Below are 12337 nucleotides of genomic sequence, written 5' to 3'. Positions count from 1 at the left end.
AAATCCAACACGAAAGTAGGGTTACCGGTAACGGGGCCTTACAAGTTGGTATCAGAGCAAAGTTCGAGAGATTTAAGCATCCTACATGCTTAGACTCGAACAGAGAATGGGATTTAAGTAAGAAAAGAAAGAAGATGCCAGTTCAAGAATGCCATGTGTCGCTCAAGCAAGATCAGTAAAGGTGAAAGGTATGATTAAATGATATACGTTAATGAGAAAGAAAAGATATGAGAATGGTACGGATAGGAATAATTGATTGTTTTGAATTGACTAACTACTTAAGTAGAACCAGCACAAATAGACTCATAAAAGGAAGTGTATAGGACGCGGAAAGTAACGTGATCAGCTAATCACAACTGGCCACTGTTATTACCTGTTAGCCTTACTATCCTTGTACTAGATAGTTCCTTGAGTGATGATGTTTGTGTTTTCCCCTTTAGAATACTAATGGCTGGAGCTGGAGAATTTGTTGAAACTGGGGGTCGCACTGGGCGTCGTGGCAGGCCTCGTCTTGTCCGGCAACCCTCGGTGGAAGAAGCTTCCCACACCGAAGATGAAGGAAGCGCAGCTGGAGGAGACCAGAACAACAACGAAGAAGTTCAACTTAGCCCCGCAGTTCAAGCAGCCATCGTTCAGGCTGTAGTTGCTGCTGTGAAGAACCTGAATCCCGAAGGATCTGCTGGAAGCCGTGAGCGAACTGCTGAAGGGGCGGGTGGTGATGGTAGAAAGGATGGGGAAGGTGAAAGAGGGGCCTCGAGTGGGGATAAGTCTGTGAAAGTCGATGATAGGAGAGGAGGACAAGGTGGGTGCAGCTATAAGTCCTTCAAAGGTTGTGACCCGCCTAAGCTGACTGGTTTAGGAGACGCAATCGCTACTCTCCAGTGGATAACCGCTATGGACAAGGTTATCCGCATTAGCGAATGCCGTCCCGACCAAGCTGTGGGGTATGCTACTCAGTCATTCGTAGATGAGGCTATGTATTGGTGGGAGAGTGTGGAGCAGAGGAAGACCCGTGAAGAGATCAAAGAGATGAGGTGGGAAGATTTGAAAGAGTTGGTAATGAAGAAATTCTGTGCAGATGCCGAGGTTGAAAGAACGGATATGAAGTTCCAGAATTTGAAAGCCGGTATGATGACGCATCGTGAGTATACCACGGAGTTCAACCGACTATCTAGGTTGGTGCCTGACATGGTTGACACTGAGGTCAAGAGAATCAAATGTTATGTGAGAGGGTTGCCACAAAAGGTCCGCATGTTAGTCAGGGCGATTCAACCTGCTACTTTTGATTCGGCTGTTGGACTCGCGGAAATGGTCTATGCTGACGTGGCCGCGGATGATAGGGTGGATAGGGACGAAGAGAAAGAGAAGAAAGGGGTCACTCCTGCTAAACGACCCGGTACTCAGTTATGGAACTCCAAGGATAAGAAACAGAAAGTGTGGGAGAAGAGATCGTGTAAGACCTGCGGAAAGAGGCATGGTGGTGAGTGCAAGTGGGGTAAAAGTTCTAATGTTTGTCTCAAATGTGGAAAGGCTCATGGTGGAGAATGCAGAATGGGGTCGAATGCCTGTTATAAGTGCGGGAAGGTAGGGCATTATGCCAATGAGTGCAGTGCGAAGCCAGCATGTTACAAATGTGGCAAGACAGGCCATATGTCAAGGGAGTGCACTGAAGGTGTAGCTGGAGGTAGTGGAAAGAAGGATGCCGATCAAGCTAGGCCCAGAACTAGAGCCTACATGCTGACCCAGGAACAAGCCAGGCAGATTCCGGATGTCGTCACAGGTACGTTTCTAGTGAATGATGTTTCCGCTTCTGTATTATTTGATTCTGGTGCGAATAGAAGTTTTGTAGCTACGACGTTTAGTAAACTAGCTAAAATGAAAGGCTGCCGAGTGTCTGAAACTTTTGTAGTAGAAACCGCAAGTGACACTTCGGTGAAAATAACAAAAATGGTTAAGAATTGTAAGATAGAGTTAGAGGGACATGAGTTCCCTGTTACTTTGTATGTTATGGCCTTAGGAGGGTTCGATGTAGTCTTGGGTATGGATTGGTTGTCTGAGTTTGAGGCTCAGATAGTATGTAAAAGTAAGATGATAAGGTTAAAGTCATTGGATGGTAGTGCGGTGACGGTTTATGGTGATAAGGAGAGTTATGGGCTTAATGTCATTTCAATGATAAAAGCCGAGGGTTTGTTAAGGCGAGGGTGCGGTGCCTACCTGGCGTATGTTGTCAACGCTACGGCCGAGACGAAAGAAATGAAGAATGTTCCTATTGTGCGCGACTACCCAGAAGTATTCCCTGAGGATCTTCCGGGGTTGCCACCTGAGCGAGAGATAGAATTTCAGATAGATCTAGTACCAGGAGCCCAGCCCGTCGCGAAGGCGCCTTACCGTCTAGCACCGTCCGAGATGAAGGAATTGATGTCCCAACTGCAAGAACTCCTCGACAAGGGTTTTATCAGACCGAGTGTTTCTCCGTGGGGCGCACCGGTTTTGTTTGTGAAGAAAAAGGATGGAAGTATGAGAATGTGCATAGACTATCGTGAGTTGAATAAGCTTACGGTAAAGAATAGATACCCCTTGCCTAGGATTGACGATCTGTTTGACCAACTGCAAGGTTCGAGTTGGTTCTCACGAATAGATCTCAGATCAGGCTACCATCAGCTGAAAGTGAAAGAGGTAGACATCCCTAAAACAGCGTTCCGAACGCGGTATGGACACTACGAGTTCCTTGTAATGTCATTCGGTCTAACAAATGCTCCTGCAGCATTTATGGACATGATGAATAGGGTGTGTCGACCGATGTTGGATAAGTCGGTTATCGTCTTCATCGATGATATATTGATTTATTCAAAGAGTGAGTCTGACCATGCCGAGCATCTGAGAGAGGTATTGGAAGTTCTGAAGAAAGAAAGGTTGTACGCCAAGTTTTCGAAGTGCGCGTTCTGGTTAAGGGAAGTGCAATTTTTAGGTCATGTGGTTAATCCGGAGGGGATTACCGTGGACCCAGCTAATATTGAAGCGATAACGAATTGGAAGACTCCGCAGAATCCGACTGATATACGAAGCTTCCTAGGGTTAGCTGGCTACTATAGGAGATTCATCGAAGGTTTCTCCAAGATAGCCGCACCGCTGACCGGTATGACCCGAAAGACGATAGTATTCAATTGGGGAAAGTTTCAGGAGGAAGCCTTTGAAGAATTGAAGAAGAGACTCACGCAAGCTCCAATCCTTACTTTACCCGATGGTGATGAGGATTTCGTTGTTTGTGCTGATGCCTCGCATCAAGGGTTAGGTTGCGTGTTGATGCAACGAGGGAAGGTGATAGCTTACGCGTCTAGACAGTTGAAAGTCCATGAGAGTACGTATCCGACGCATGATTTGGAGTTAGCAGCTGTAGTGCATGCTCTTAAGATATGGAGGCATTACCTGTACGGTACTAAGTGCACTATCTATACAGATCATAAGAGTTTAAAGTACTTCTTCGAGCAGAAAGAATTGAACATGAGGCAGAGAAGATGGTTAGAATTGATAAAGGATTACGACTGTGAGATTAAGTATTACCCCGGTAAAGCTAACGTGGTCGCTGATGCGCTAAGTCGTAAGAATGAGGAAGTCCTTGCAACCGTGAAATCATAGAAGTTGATCATGAACTCAAGTCTTTTTGAAGAAATCATCAAAGTGCAGTCAGAAGTGTTAGTAGACGAAGGGTTAGTAAAGAAAGAAAGGATTTATGGCCAGCAAGATGAGTTGATGGAAAACACTCATGGAGTTAAGACTAGGTTCGACCGTATGTGGATCCCACGCCATGGTGATCTTAGAAGTCGAATCTTAGATGAAGCTCATAAGTCAAGGTACTCAATCCATCCAGGAGCTACAAAGATGTACCATGACTTGAAAAGAGATTACTGGTGGCCAGGAATGAAGAACGATGTAGTGGATTATGTTAGTAAGTGCTTAACTTGCTTACAAGTCAAAGCCGAGCACCAAAAGCCTTATGGGAAGATGCAACCGCTAGAGATACCTGAGTGGAAATGGGAACACATCACCATGGATTTCATAACTAAGCTACCTCGTACAGCTAAGCAACATGATACCATCTGGGTGATTGTGGACCGTTTGACCAAGAGTGCTCACTTTCTGCCCATACGAGAGGCCATCTCGTCAGAAATGTTAGCAAGCTTGTTCATCAAGGAAGTGGTAACCAAGCATGGAGTACCGTTATCGATCGTGTCTGATAGGGACACACGGTTTACTTCGAGGTTCTGGAAGAAATTTCATGAAGCTATGGGGACGAGGTTGAACATCAGTACGGCGTATCATCCTCAAACCGATGGACAGTCTGAAAGGACGATCCAAACCCTTGAGGATATGCTACGTGCTTGCGTTTTAGATTTTGGTGGAAGTTGGGATGATCATCTGCATCTGGCAGAGTTCTCCTATAACAACAGTTACCATTCGAGTATTGGTATGCCACCGTTTGAGATGCTTTACGGTAGACGATGTAGAACCCCGGTGTGTTGGGGTGAGATTAGTCAGAAAGAAATGGGAAGCCTAGAAGTGGTTCAAGAAACGTCTTCAAAGTTCGATCAGATCAAAGCAAGAATGAAAGCCACTCAAGACAGACAAAAGTCTTATGCAGATAAGCGGCGACGACCAATTGAGTTTAACGTTGGCGACTATGTGATGCTTAAGGTCTCGCCTTGGAAAGGAATTATCCGTTTTAGAAAGAGAGGGAAGCTAAGTCCGAGGTACATTGGACCATTTAAAATTTTGTATCGTGTGGGGGAAGTAGCTTATAAGCTGGATTTACCCGATGAGTTAGAAGGAATTCATTCAACCTTCCATGTTTCTCATCTGAGGAAGTGTCTAGCTGATGACACGTCTCACGTGCCATTAATGGACATTGAGGTTGATGAACAATTGAACTACATCGAGCAACCGATAAAGATCGTTGATCGCAAGGAGAAGCAGCTTCGTCACAAAACTATACCTTTGGTAAAAGTAATATGGAAACACCGCAAGGGATCAGATGCTACTTGGGAAGCCGAGGATGAGATGCGCAAGTTTTACCCTAGTTTGTTTATATAATAGTTAGGTTTCGGGGACGAAACCTCCTTAAGAGGGGAAGACTTGTAACATCCTAAAATTTATAATGTTGAATAAAGAAAGTTATGTTAGTGATTTCGCGTTTTTAATTATTAATATCGGGTAGGAGCGGGTCATGGACTTGGATTAATTGAGATAGGATAAATGAGAATGGGATTTCAGGGATATAAATACCCCCAAAATCCCAAAATATCTCATTTCTCACCAAACTCCACACACACTCCACACACTCCTCAAAACACACACATACTAACCGATCAAGATTCGAAGCCGAAACCCGAGATTTTGTTGATAGATCTGAGTTGGTAAGGTAAGAACAATCCAACAAATCTATTATTACTGTAAATGGTTAGGATTGGATGGGTTAACCGGACCCGAAACCCAAACTGCCCAAATCGGACCCCTAAAACGTCGATTTTAGGCCGATTTGATGGTCGGGATTTGTAGGCGCCGATCATACGATTCCGTGGGTACCAAAATCGAGTTATTTGGCTAAGAAACGAAGGAGTTATGGGCAAACAGATCTGCAGCGCGATAACTTCGCCTGCAAGATTAAGTTCGCCTGATGAACTTCGCCTTCAAGCGTAACTTCGCCTTCAAGCGTAACTTCGCCTAAGGATAACTTCGCCTACGGCCAAGTTCGCCTAAGGATAACTTCGCATACGGCCAAGTTCGCCTAAGGTATAACTTCGCCTGAAGCCAAGTTCGCCTAAGGTTTAACTTCGCCTGAAGCCAAGTTCGCCTAAGGTATAACTTCGCCTAAAGCCAAGTTCGCCTAAGGTTTAACTTCGCATGAAGCCAAGTTCGCCTAAGGTTTAACTTCGCCTGAAGCCAAGTTCGCCTAAGGTTTAACTTCGCCTGAAGCCAAGTTCGCCTAAGGTTTAACTTCGCCTGAAGCCAAGTTCGCCTAAGGTTTAACTTCGCCTGAAGTGAAGTTCGATTATAAAATAAATTAAAAACCTAATGGAAAATGTGGTAAGGCAGTTATCGAAAATAAAATTTTTCCAAGCTGACCTGGCAGCTTAACCCCAGCCAGGGGCTCTGCCCCTTGGACCCCGCTAGGGGCTGCCGCCCCTAGAACCCCGCTGCCAGCGGCGCTGCCCCCGGACCCCCCGTTCGTTGTGGGTCATATTTAGATAGAAATACAAAACGAGTAGTAGTAGTTAATTGATATGTGTAAATATTATACAGTTAGCCGAGCCCAGTTAAAGAAAGGAATTACGATCAACGGCGAACGTAACAGGATCCAGGTGAGTTTCTAGCCCCATTCCTTGTTATATTTTCGAGGCTGTGTGCATACTTGATGTGTTGTTAATACATTTATCCTAAGTGATAAGTGTATGCCATATGTGATATATGTGATATGTATGAATGATTGCTTGATGGTTCGTGAACGATCTTCGGATATTGCACGTACTGTCAGGTTGTAACGTTATAAAGCCATATGTGATATATGTGATATGTATGAATGATTGCTTGATGGTTCGTGAACGATCTTCGGATATTGCACGTACTGTCAGGTTGTAACGTTATAAATATGGCAAGTATGATATGTATGTTTATGTGTATGAACGTAATAAAGTTAATAAAAGAAGGAAATGACGGTTGTATGGTTGTATGGTTACGAAAAGGGTACCGAGCCCTAATAATACTCGAGGTATGATGTATGGTTGTATGGTAACGAAGAGGTAATCGAACCCTACTAATATTCGAAAACAAGGGACCAGACCCTAATAATATCTGTGATGTTAGGGACCAGACCCTAATAATATCTGTGATATTAGGGACCAGACCCTCATAATATCTGTGATGTTAGGGACCAGACCCTTATAATATCTGTGATGTTAGGGACCAGACCCTTATAATATCTGTGATGTTAGGGACCAGACCATACATAATCATACTTTTTAAAGAGCCTTTCGCCCTATAACCTCACAGATATTATAAGGGTCTGGTCCCTAGTTTTCGAATATTAGAAGGGTTCGATTCCCTAACATCACAGATATTATAAGGGTCTGGTCCCTATCATCACAGATATTATAAGGGTCTGGTCCCTAGTTTTCGAATATTAGAAGGGTTCGATTCCCTAACATCACAGATATTATAAGGGTCTGGTCCCTATCATCACAGATATTATAAGGGTCTGGTCCCTTGTTTTCGAATATTAGAATGGTTCGATTCCCTCTTCGTTACCATACAACCATACATCATACCTCGAGTATTAGTAGGGCTCGGTACCGTTTTCGTAACCATACAACCATACATCATACCTCGAGTATTATTAGGGCTCGGTACCCTTTTCGTAACCATACATTATACATCATACCTCGAGTATTATCATTTCTTTCTTCTATTATCTCTATCATGTTCATACACATAAACATACATAACATACTTACCTTATACATAGCGTTACAACCTGACAGTACGTGCAATATCCGAAGATCGTTCACGTACTATCAAGCAATCATTCATACATTTCACATTATCCACATAAGGCATACACTTATCTCTTAGGATAAGTGTATTAACAAACATATTGAGTATGCACACAGCCCCGAAAACGTAACACATAAATGGGGCTAGAAACTCACCTGAACACGGTTACGTTCTCCGTTGATCGTAATCCCTTTCTTCAGTTGTGCACGGCTGACTGTATAACAAGTATACATATCAATTTAACTATCACTACTTATAACATCTTTCTAGTCTTAATTACTACCCACAACGAACGGGGGTCCGGGGGCAGCGCCCCTGGCAGCGGGGTCTAGGGGCGGCAGCCCCTAGCAGGGTCCAAGGGGCAGAGCCTCTGGCTGGGGTCGAGCTAGGCGAACTTAGCTTTACAGCGAAGTTGCCATCAGGCGAACTTGGCTTCAGGCGAACTTGGCTTCAGGCGAAGTTGTCATCAGGCGAACTTGGCCTCAGGCGAAGTTACCAGTTAGGCGAACTTAACTTTACAGCGAAGTTGCCATCAGGTGAACTTAGCTTGCAGGCGAAGTTCATCATGCGAACTTAGCTTGCAGGCGAAGTTCGTCGCTTTGAAGGCGAAGTTGCCCAGATGAAGGCGAAGTTGCCCAGGCAGCCGCTGTTTTAGTTTCTGATCGGCATTTCGAGCGATTTTAAAACCCTTGCTATGGTTCAGTATCACCCACTACGCTACCCGACCATTTTTGGTCGTTTATACACTAAAAAGCTTGGATCTTTAAACTTCAAAGATCAAGAATCATACCTTTTTGGGCTTGTTTGGATCTCGTTTACTTGCTTATCACCACTAATCGCTCTCTCTCTCACTCGGGTCTGCCGGATCTGCCCGGATCTGCCTTCGGTCCGGCGGCGAAGTTAGTGTGGTATGTGTGTGTTTTTGGAGTGTTAGGGAGTTTGGTGAAAAACGAAGATATTTTGGGATTTTGGGGGTATTTATATCCCTGAAATCCCATTCTCATTTAACCCCTCTCAATTAATCCAAGTCCAAGACCCGCTCCTTACCCGATATTAATTAATTACGCGAAATCACTAAACATAACTTCCTTTATTCATCATTAAATTTTAGGATGTTACAAGTCTCCCCTCCTTAAAGTGGTTTCGTCCCCGAAACCTAACTAGGGTAAAACTTGTGCATCTCATCCTCGGCTTCCCAAGTAGCATCTGATCCCTTGCGGTGTTTCCATATCACTTTTACCAAGGGTATAATCTTGTGACGAAGCTGCTTCTCCTTGCGATCAACGATCTCTATCGGTTGCTCGATGTAGTTCAATTGTTCATCAACCTCAATGTCCATTAATGGCACGTGAGACGTGTCATCAGCTAGACACTTCCTCAGATGAGAAACATGGAAGGTTGAATGAATTCCTTCTAACTCATCGGGTAAATCCAGTTTATAAGCTACTTCACCCACACGACCTACAATCTTGAACGGTCCAATGTACCTCGGACTCAACTTTCCCCTTTTCCAAAAACGGATAATCCCCTTCCAAGGCGAGACCTTGAGCATCACATAGTCACCAACGTTAAACTCAATTGGTCGTCGCCGCTTATCTGCATAAGACTTTTGTCTGTCTTGCGCGGCTTTCAATCTTTCTTTGATCTGATCGAGCTTTGAAGACGTTTCTTGAACCACTTCTAGGCTTCCCATTTCTTTCTGACCAATCTCACCCCAACACACCGGGGTTCTACATCGTCTACCGTAAAGCATCTCAAACGGTGGCATACCAATACTTGAATGGTAACTGTTGTTATAGGAGAACTCTGCCAGATGCAGATGATCATCCCAACTTCCACCAAAATCTAAAACACAAGCACGTAGCATATCCTCAAGGGTTTGGATCGTCCTTTCAGACTGTCCATCAGTTTGAGGATTATACGCCGTACCGATGTTCAACCTCGTCCCCATAGCTTCATGGAATTTCTTCCAGAACCTCGAAGTAAACCGTGTATCTCTATCGGACACGATCGATAACGGTACTCCATGCTTGGTTACAACTTCCTTGATGAACAAGCTTGCTAACGTTTCTGACGAGATGGCCTCTCGTATGGGCAGAAAGTGAGCACTCTTGGTCAAACGGTCCACAATCACCCAGATGGTATCATGTTGCTTAGCCGTACAAGGTAGCTTAGTTATGAAATCCATGGTGATGTGTTCCCATTTCCACTCAGGTATCTCTAGCGGTTGCATCTTCCCATAAGGCTTTTGGTGTTCGGCTTTGACTTGTAAGCAAGTTAAGCACTTACCAACATAATCCACTACATCGTTCTTCATTCCTGGCCACCAGTAATCTCTTTTCAAGTCTTGGTACATCTTTATAGCTCCTGGATGGATTGAGTACCTTGACTTATGAGCTTCATCTAAGATTCGACTTCTAAGATCACCATGGCGTGGGATCCACATACGGTCGAACCTAGTCTTAACTCCATGAGTGTTTTCCATCAACTCATCTTGCTGACCATAAATCCTTTCTTTCTTTACTAACCCTTCATCTACTAACACTTCTGACTGCACCTTGATGATTTCTTCAAAAAGACTCGGGTTCATGATCAACTTGTATGAGTTCACTGTTGCAAGGACTTCCTCATTCTTACGACTTAACGCATCGGCGACCACGTTAGCTTTACCGGGGTAATACTTAATTTCACAGTCGTAATCCTTTATCAATTCTAACCATCTTCTCTGCCTCATGTTCAATTCTTTCTGCTCGAAGAAGTACTTTAAACCCTTATGATCGGTATAGATAGTACACTTAGTGCCGTACAGATAATGCCTCCATATCTTAAGAGCATGCACTACAGCTGCTAACTCCAAATCATGCGTCGGATAAGTACTCTCATGGACCTTCAACTGTCTAGACGCGTAGGCTATCACCTTCCCTCGTTGCATCAACACGCAACCTAACCCTTGATGCGAGGCATCAGCACAAACAACAAAATCCTCATCACCATCGGGTAAAGTAAGGATTGGAGCTTGCGTGAGTCTCTTCTTCAATTCTTCAAAGGCTTCCTCCTGAAACTTTCCCCAACTGAATACTATCGACTTTCGGGTCATACCGGTCAGCGGTGCGGCTATCTTGGAGAAACCTTCGATGAATCTCCTATAGTAGCCAGCTAACCCTAGGAAGCTTCGTATATCAGTCGGATTCTGCGGAGTCTTCCAATTCGTTATCGCTTCAATCTTAGCTGGGTCCACGGTAATCCCCTCCGGATTAACCACATGACCTAAAAATTGCACTTCTCTTAACCAGAACGCGCACTTCGAAAACTTGGCGTACAACTTCTCTTTCTTCAGAACTTCCAATACCTCTCTCAGATGCTCGGCATGGTCAGACTCACTCTTTGAATAAATCAATATATCGTCAATGAAGACGATAACCGACTTATCCAACATCGGCCGACACACCCTATTCATCATGTCCATAAATGCTGCAGGAGCATTTGTTAGACCGATTGACATTACGAGGAACTCGTAGTGTCCATACCACGTTCGGAACGCTGTCTTAGGGATGTCTGCCTCTTTCACCTTCAGCTGATGGTAGCCTGATCTGAGATCTATTCGTGAGAACCAACTTGAACCTTGCAGTTGGTCAAACAGATCATCAATCCTTGGCAACGGATATCTATTATTTACCGTAAGCTTATTCAACTCACGATAATCTATGCACATCCTCATACTTCCATCCTTCTTTTTCACGAACAATACTGGTGCGCCCCACGGGGAAACACTTGGTCTTATGAAACCCTTGTCGAGGAGTTCTTGCAGTTGGGACATCAACTCCTTCATCTCAGACGGTGCCAGACGGTAAGGCGCCTTTGCGACAGGTTGGGCTCCTGGTATTAAATCTATCTGAAATTCTATCTCTCGCTCCGGTGGCAACCCCGGAAGATCCTCAGGGAATACTTCTGGGTAGTCGCGCACAATAGGAACATCTTTCATCTCTTTCGTCTCGGCCGTAGCGTTGACGACATACGCCAGGTAGGCACAACACCCACGCCTTAACAAACCCTCGGCTTTCATCATCGAAATGACATTAAGCCCAGAACTTTCCTTCTCACAATAAACCGTCACCACACTACCATCCAATGACTTTAACCTTATCATCCTACTTTTACATACTATCTGAGCCTCAAACTCAGACAACCAATCCATACCCAAAACCACATCGAACCCTCCCAAGGTCATAACGTACAAGGTAACCGGGAACTCATGTCCCTCCAGTTCTATCCTACAGTCCTTAACCATTTTCATTATTTTAACCGAGGTGTCACTAGCGGTTTCTACTATAAGAGTCTCAGACACTCGGCAACATTTCATTTTAGCTAGTTTACTAAATGTTGTAGCTACAAAACTTCTATTCGCACCAGAATCAAATAATACGGTAGCAGAAATGCCGTTTACTAAGAACGTACCGGTCACAACATCAGGAATCTGTCTAGCTTGCTCTTGGGTCAACATGTAGGCCCTAGTCCTCGGCCTTGCATGTTCAGCACCTTTCATCCCACTACCTCCAGCCTCACCTTCAGTGCACTCCCTTGCCATATGGCCTGGCTTGCCACATTTGTAACATGCTGGCTTTGCTCCGCACTCATTAGCATAGTGCCCTACCTTTCCGCACTTATAACAGACATTCAACCCCATTCTGCATTCGCCACCATGAGCCTTTCCACATTTGAGACAAACACCAGAACTTTTACCCCACTTGCACTCACCCCCATGCATCTTTCCGCAGGTCTTACACGATCTCTT

The sequence above is a fragment of the Bidens hawaiensis genome, unplaced genomic scaffold (genome assembly GCF_021521415.1).
Source record: "Bidens hawaiensis isolate Kalapana, Puna unplaced genomic scaffold, B.hawaiensis_p1.1 tig00007499_1, whole genome shotgun sequence".
Classification (NCBI taxonomy): Eukaryota; Viridiplantae; Streptophyta; class Magnoliopsida; order Asterales; family Asteraceae; genus Bidens; species Bidens hawaiensis.
The sequence above is the reverse complement of the archived record's forward strand: the minus strand, read 5'-3'. Positions refer to the sequence as shown.